This window comes from Arvicanthis niloticus, chromosome 26 (genome assembly GCF_011762505.2).
Source record: "Arvicanthis niloticus isolate mArvNil1 chromosome 26, mArvNil1.pat.X, whole genome shotgun sequence".
Lineage (NCBI taxonomy): Eukaryota > Metazoa > Chordata > Mammalia > Rodentia > Muridae > Arvicanthis > Arvicanthis niloticus.
The window spans coordinates 16,640,232-16,648,659 of record NC_133434.1 but is presented as its reverse complement, the minus strand read 5'-3'; the positions used below and the strand labels follow the sequence as shown (position 1 = coordinate 16,648,659).

Below are 8,428 nucleotides of genomic sequence, written 5' to 3'. Positions count from 1 at the left end.
GCAGCCACAGTCCAAAGTCCCCAAACTCACTGCATAAAACCAACTTCACATATGTGACTATACATACTTTAAGATTCTGATTCTAGGTGACCCAAGAAGTATGATACAGGAGTCTCTCCAATGACCTCAGGTAACTTCATAAGCTTTCTAGAATCTTTCTCTTGATAGAAAATATAATTATCTACTTCTCAAGACTTGATATATTTTTATCAAGGATAAGTCCCATGTTTGGATTATGTTTGTGAGTGAAAGAGAGTAAGATTATAAAGTTAGAACATTAATGCAATAGTCAGATCATACAGCTTTGGAGTAGACTCTTAAACACCCACAATAAAATATAAAAATTAAATTTTCTTTCATTCAGATTTATTTTATATTTAATTGGGTGTGCATGGGAGATGGTGGGTGGGTGCGGGTGTGTACATATGAACGCAAGGGTCAAGGAAGTCAGAAGAGGGCGTTAGTTAGATCCCCTGGAGCTAGAATTGCAGGAAGATGTGAGCTGCTAAGACTCAAGTCCTCCAGGTCCTGCCCTGTCCAGTTCTCTCCTCTCCTCTCCTCTCCTCTCCTCTCCTCTCCTCTCCTCTCCTCTCCTCTCCTCTCCTCTCCTCTCCTCTCCTCTCCTCTCCTCTCCTCTCCTCTCCTCTCCTCTCCTCTCCCCTCCCCTCCCCTCCCCTCCCCTCCCCTCCCCTCCCCTCCCCTCCCCTCCCCTCTCCTCTCCTCTCCTTTCCTTTCTTCTTCTTTCCCTCTTTTTCCCTCTCCTCTTCCTCTCTCTGTGTCTCTGTCTGTCTTTCTCTGTGTGTGTGTGCGCGCACGCATGTGTGCATGCAGGTCAAAAGGCAATTTTGGGTGTTCATCAGGTACCTTCCTTTTTTTTGCTTGCTATATGGTTGGGCTTCTGATCTCTGCTTTACCATCTCATCATTACTTGAATTGTAAGCATGCACCACTATGCCATTAGGACAAAAAGGTTCTGGGGAGCCTAAAATTTCCTTTGCTAAGCAAGCACTTTACTAATGAAGGCTCTCCGCAAGCCCTCAGAATCTACTCTTGGTTTGAGTTCCTCATTGGTTCTCATTCTTCCCATAGGAAGCTTTGGTATAAACTCCATGGCTTCCAAACACTGCACCATTGATTGTTTAATAAGTTTTTATCTTCACGGCAAGCTCTCCTCAAGTTCCTTCATTAGAATTTTGGTGTGCTGTGATTTCTAGTCTCCTTACACTGTTTTTTCAAATGTACTGGTGCTTCCTTAAATCCCACAACATCTTCTACAGATGCCACTTCTCACCTTAACAACCTGCATGCTCTAATTTAAGTCAGCCCAGAATAGCTATTACTTTTTCTCTAGAGTTATTCTGTATCCTATGATAGACACAGTCACATGTTATTGTTATAACTAAAAGTTCAATTCTTCTTCAGTGATATTCCAAGGGATCAATAGTCACAGATGGTAAGAGGTCTTGTACCACAGCACTGTTTGCTTGGATTTTTCTTTAGATAGTGCTTTTCATGTTTTGTTGGAACATTTGGGTGTTTTTCAAAAACAACTCTAGTGTGGCCTGGGGAAAGTTGCTTGACCAGCAGGCATGAGGTACTGGATTAATATAAGCATATAAACTGGCCATGGTGGCACACATACATAATCCCAGCATTCAGGAGATAAGATTAGGAAGGTCAGGTGTTTAAGGTTATTCCTGGCTACAAAGCAAGTTTGAGGCCAGCTTAGGCTATAAGAAATCCTATATCAATCAATCAATCAATCAATCAATCAATGTATTAATAGTTTAAATTTTTATGCTGAATAAAAAAGTATTCTATCAGATGTTGGTGGAATACTCCTGACATTTAAGTAATTTACATCTTATTTATTCTTTTAACAGAAATCCTGATATCTAAATAGTCCATAGTATTCTACCATTGAAGCGATAGCTTTAGGTTATAGTAGATATTGACTGTGCTGTTAACATATAATGACTTGCACGAGCCATTTGAATCCATGGAGATATTCTTAACTGTTATTATCAAGCCTTTTCCACAAACCCATTTCTGCACAATGGAGTGAAGCAAAACTAGAAATCAAGAGCAGAAGAAAAACACATCCTGGGATATGCAGAAGTTAAACAGTGTGCTCTTAAACAAACAACGAGTCATGGAGGAAGATTTAAAACTATCGGGAGACAGATGAAGACGTCGCCACAGCATGTCAAAGTGTATGTACGGAGCAGAATGAAAGTGATTGTGAAAGGGAGGTTCCTAGTAGGAGATGTGACAGCCAGCCATCTGACTCCATACCCAAAAGAGTGAGGCCAAGAGCAAACTAAGCCCAAGTCGGTAGAAGGAAGGGAAAAAAGTTTAGGACAGAGACCAGTGAGATAGACTATGGAATAAACCTAATAGTGAAGACCCCCAAATTAGGGAGACCCTTACTCAAGCCTCGGGATATCGTGGCCACCCAAGAACTCTCGCAAGACACCGTACCTGGATGCAAACGGCAGAGGTTTATTTGGGAAATAGGCTGGCGGTCAAACCCCAAGCTCTCTCGCAAGAGCAAGCAAGGTTTGGCCCTGAGTGATGGGTACCGGGGTCTTTTAAAGAGCAAAACCACAAACCAGGGGAGTGGGGAGGGGGTAAGAGGTTGCCAAGGATACATAACATGAGAATAGTGATACATTCCAAAGAAACCCACCCTAAAAGGTTAATGGCCATGGAAATTACCCAGTACAATCATTTTCTCAAAAATGTGGTTTCACCAAGTCACTACCCTACCTTGTCATTTATCAACTATTTATTCTTACTAGCTGTAAAGCCACAGTCCTGTCATTGTGTTTTTACCACCTGAATGACTTTCACTCCTTACAGCCAGTTCCTGGAACTGGCCTGGCTTGTTTCAGAGAAAATTTTCCATGTCCCTAAAAGAACTTAAAAGGCATCTGTATATGTATACATTCTATAAAAATGATTTTTATAATTTTTCATTCTTCAATAGAAAACTAAAAAAATGAAGTTACTTTTGTTAAAAATGTAAAACAAATAAACAAACACAAACAGAGAGAGAGAGACAGAGACAGAGACAGAGAGAGACAGAGAGAAAGGGAGGGAGAGAGAGAACACTAAAATTAGTAGTGGAAAATAGTACATTAGAAGTGATGTCACAGAAATAAGGACACGGAGGATGACCACAAACAGTTATGCTCTAAGGCTGAGAGATGGCTCAATGGTTAAGAGCACTGACTGCTCACGCAGAGGACCCAGGTTTGATTTTAAGCACCCACATGGTGGCTCACAACCATCTATGATTCCAGTTCAGGGGATCTGAAGCTCTTTTTTGGCCTCTGTAGGCATCAGACACATCCATGGTGCATGGATATGCAAAATATGAACATACATACATAATACATACATACATACATATAAACACTCATACACATAAAATGAAGTCTTTTTAAAATGATTATTTAAAATAAATTACATACTAGCAAATTCTATAACTGAAAAAAGTTGAGAAGTATCTGAAAGTATACAACCTGTTAAGGTTAAATCATGAAGAAATAAAAAAAAAAAAAAAAAAAAAAAACCAATAGATATTTGTAACTGGTAGGACAGGGAGACTTTCCAATAAACAAAGGGTTAGGACTAGCTGGTTCCACAGGAATCACCACCAAGCACTGAATGATCTTTCTCAAATTCTAAAGAAGAGGAGGAAGCAACCCCAAACTCACCACAGGAGGTCAGCTTTACCCAGATACAATGCCAGACAGGGACTCCAGCCATTTCCCCATGCACCATATATTAAAATATCTTCAGGTGTTTCCTAGCAAACTGAATTTAACAACACATTAAGAAGGACCACACATCATAAGCAGGAGAGTGGGAGAGGATTATGCTTGGGGAAGAAGATGACTCTCCATATAAAAGCCAGTTGGCGTGGGGCACTGTGGCAACAGAATAGAGGATGAAGTGATAGGATGCATTTCAACTGATGGAAGCAAGCGTCTGACAAGGCAGCACCCCTTTGCAATAAAAACACTGCAGCTCTGAAGAGTAGGAAGCTACCTCAAAGGGAGTATGATTGAAAAAATGTCACAGAAAACACCATGCTCTGTTGGGAACAACTCAAAGCATAAGGCTCTAAAACCAGGAACAGAACAGAAATTGTCCAGTTTTACAGACACTCTTATATCAACACAGGATGACAAGTTTTAGCGAGCGAAATTAGAAAGGAAAAAGAAAGATAAGAGGCAGAAAGAGGAAAGAACAGAACTACCACTGGTCAGAGAAGACATTGTTTTATATTTAGAAAACCCCGAATATTCTGAAAAATACTGATTAGAACTAATTAAAGCTAAAGAAAAATTATTTTAAGGGTGGTTCCACAGGAATTACCGGGTCTTTGTTAGACAGATGTATTGTTTAAGTATCATGGGTGCAGCTTCCCTGTTATTTCTAGTTGGGAACAACTCTAGGAGACACAATTTCCTAGTAGCAGGCTTCTTGGGCTCTAAAGGAATCAGTTGAGAGACACTCTCTAGTGTTGCCTTCCCGGCTAGTATAGCATCAGGCTCAATAAATTGTTTTCTCAAGTGATCTTTCCTTGCTCAGTTTCAGTAGGGTGAGTGTGGACAGAAAGAAGAGGCCTAGACAGCTGAGTGCCAGAGGCTAGCAGAGAGACTTGTGAGTGGAACAAGGCAGTCAGATCTGCTAGATAGCTGAAGAGGAAGCAGTTGAGCCACCCAAGAGCAGCCAGAGTAGGAAGAAGGGCCATAGAGAGTGCTTTGAAGCTGAGACTGAAGATGTGGTAAGAAGCTATAAGTAGCCAGAGAGATAAAACAGCAGACCATGACTACTTGAAGGTGTTAGAAAGCCATCAAGTCTTTAGGGCCAAGGGTTTCAGACTTTAGGCTAAAGCTATAACACTGGCCAGTGTTAAGGGTTAAGGAATCCCTGTGTTCTAGATCTACAAAAGACCTGAAAGGAGAGAGGAGTCCTGATACCTAGAGCTACTTGGATACTGTGATGCTGGCTAAAGGATCTCAACTCTCTTTATCTAAATGGAAGCTTTTACACCATTATATGTAAGGGTCCTGTTACTCAGGCCTGGAAACACAAGGGGGTAACACTACCTCCTGCTCCCATCTGCCTATAATTGCTGATCACTGCTGCTAAACTCGAAGAAGGTGAGAACTGTTAAGAACAGTCCTTGAGGAGTTCCTTGCCGACCCACGAGATCTGTCTATTCTGTATCTATATATCGCACAGTCCTTAAAAAGGACTACGTGTACATGGATGAACACTGAGGGTACACAACTTAGCAAATACACACAAGAATACATATTGTACAATTTCACACATACAAACTAGCTATAGTAATCAAAATCATAGGCACAGGAAGTAGGAAGAAGGTTTTACTGAGGGGGTGGAGATTAATATTCTCTGGGTGTAGAGCTTCAGCACTCTAAGAGGAGAAAGTTCTAGAGACTGCTGCAACAACATGTGTCAGGAGCCATAATGGGACAAGCTAATAATTAGCAGATGATCATCCTGAAATGCTTGCCTCGGATTATATATAATCTGCGACAAGTGTGCCCAATTAGCAGGGCTGTGGTGCACATAATTTTAGGAAAGATTCCTGCTGTTAATATGCTTCTATTATTATTATTATTAAACATATGTAACAATCGCTAAGCAATAGCACACCCCTTTGGAGCAGATCTCTGCAGATCCACGAAGATGTACTGTCTTGTAGTGCTACTATATAGACAAATAGATGACTTCTTAAGTCTTAATGATGATCCTATAAGAATTCCTAAAGTTATATCAATGATTATTAAGCTGTTTTATAATAGGACTGCTATTAGATCCCTCACACATAGTCAAAACTGCAATGAGAACTCTGCCAGTCTCTGAGTGTTATCAGTTAATTGCCCTGAGAGAGATAGCAACCAGACTTTCTCCTGCTCAGACAGAGCACAGTCCAAGAAGTTGTAAAACAATTAACCAAGGGTCAATAAAAGGGAATTAATGATTTATTATAGGTACCAGGACAGAAGAGAAAATATTGCCTGGGTTTATCTATACAACATTTCACTAATTTCTTAAGTTATAGTTTCAAACCTTCAGCAAACCTGTGGAGCTAGACAGGTGATGAATGTCTAGCTAGATAATTACTCCTAATGGACATTCATGTAAACATTCTGTGTTGTAAACTTCTATTTCAATTTATGATTTGAATTTTGGTGTGAACTTGTGATGAACCTTGTAACATGTGACCATGTATTCTGAAAGATGTATAAGTTCTAAGGACAAAGAGATGAGAGTTAGTTAGAATAGTGAGTTAGATAGTTAGAAGAGTTAGAATAGTTAGATATAGAATAGAGTTAGAATAGAGAGAATAGAAGATAGAATAGAGATAGAATAGAGTTTTTCCCCTTTCCCCAAATAGAATAGAAGTTTCCTCCTTTTCCCCACTTAGGACCTTTCCACCTTTCCCCTCAGATAGCTTTCATAGGATACTTTTTACACTTAATAAACTCTATAGCAACTTTTCTAAGTGTCTTTTCTTCCTGAGACCTCAGACTAGCAGATGTAAGTTAGAGTCCAGCAGTTCCTGCTGAGATAGAACAAAGGCCACATTGCCTAATCCTCTGTTGTTAGGCTGCAGGTATTAATCACCTAAGCCTGCAGTCTCTTACCCTCAGAAGAAGTTTTTAGGACTTTTTAGAAGTTTTCACCAGCATTCCAGTACAGGCCAGAGAGCCAGAAAGTCCTGAGACCCTCAGACTTTAAAGCCATCACCAGAGTCCTACTCTGTGCCCCTGCTGCTACCCTTTCAGAGCCAGGCTGGCTCCTGGCATTTAAATGGTGCCTTGGAACAGGGACTTCGAAGAAGGTAAGTGGACACAGATAGGACTCACAACTGGGTCTTGCAAACCCCTTGACCAGGGAGTACATGGTTGGGGGGGGGGGGAGAAATAGTTTAAATTGCCTACTGCCATCAGCAGAGGTGGATAGTAGGTGCCATCAGCACCTGGTCGGGTACCATCAGTACCCGGGGTTAGGCCAGAAGCCATCAGCTCTGGCTTTAAATTGCCTACTGCCATCAGCAGAGGCGGATAGTAGGTGCCATCAGCACCTGGTCGGGTACCATCAGTACCCGGGGTTAGGCCAGAAGCCATCAGCTCTGGCTTTAAATTGCCTACTGCCATCAGCAGAGGCGGATAGTAGGTGCCATCAGCACCTGGTTGGGTACCATCAGTACCTGGATTAGGCCAGGAGCCATCAGCTCTGGCTTTAAATTGCCTGCTGTCATCAGCAGAGGCAGATACTAGGTGCCATCAGTGCCTAGCTCTTTTGTTGGAAGCTATCAGCGCCCATCTTAAGTCAGGAGCCATCGGTTCTGGGTTGAATGAATTTTGTGGGTATCTTTCAGGATGGGACAAAGTGAGTCCAGACAGAAAGTTCTTTACAGATGTTATTAAACATACTCTTAAGAAAAAGGGCATTGAGGTTAGCACTAGCCAGTTTATACAATCACTGACTTTCTTCAGTTTATACAATCAGTCAGTCCTTGGTTCCCAGAAAGGGGAAGTTTAGATGAGGATACATGGGAGAAGGTGGGGTTAGATATTAAAAGCTGGTTTACAGAGACTGGAGGATTGAGCATGCCCCCTATAGCATTTGCTATTTGGAATGTGCTTAGGAAGGCATTGGGGCTGACAAAAAAAAAATCATATGTGCTCAGGAGACAGTAGATTCACCTTGTGAGGGGACTCTGTTACTACAGTCTCACTCAGGAGCTAAGAAAAAGTGTTTATTCCTCGACAGAAAAGTCTGAGAAAAGTAGTTCAGGAGAGAGTAGTGGTGAATCAGAAGAGGAAAAATTAACCTCAGAGGAAGAATCTGAGTCTGAAAAGAAAGTAACAATATATCATAAACATAAGTGGTCTACCATGCAGCATTTAAATATAAGTCATTCCACAAAACCCCCTGAAAAAAGTAAAAAGAAAGCAAAGGGGCCTATTGGATCTGCTGCTGGTGTAATTCAAGCTCAGCAACAGGGCAAACTGTTAGGCTGCTTCCCACTGAGTATGCAGAACAACAAAGAGGGTAAGGATCCCTTGTGGGAACCTTTGGCATTTAAATTGCTTATGTGTCCTCATGATTGGTTTCAAATTGCCAGAGCCTATCTAACTAAAGATGAATTTTTACAGTGGATGGATATATTTAAGAACTTGGCTCAAAAAGAGTTATCTAAGATGTCCGGGGAAAAAAAGAGGGGAGTAAAAGAATTAACATATGAAATGTTTATGGGTACAGAGGAGTAGTTTGAAGAAACAAGTCAACAAAAAATGACAAAGGAAGCTCTAGTAAATATATCAGCTGCAGCCCTAGAAGCACGGAGATGCTTGCCTAATAGAGATACAAATAC

At 41.1% G+C, this 8,428-nt stretch overlaps 1 protein-coding gene across 6 annotated transcripts in view; it reads right to left on the bottom strand.

The window, feature by feature from the left end:
• Positions 1-8,428, bottom strand: part of Nxpe4 (neurexophilin and PC-esterase domain family member 4) — a 247,174-nt gene that overhangs the window by 83,677 nt on the left and 155,069 nt on the right. The gene's annotated exons all lie outside the window — the stretch shown is intronic.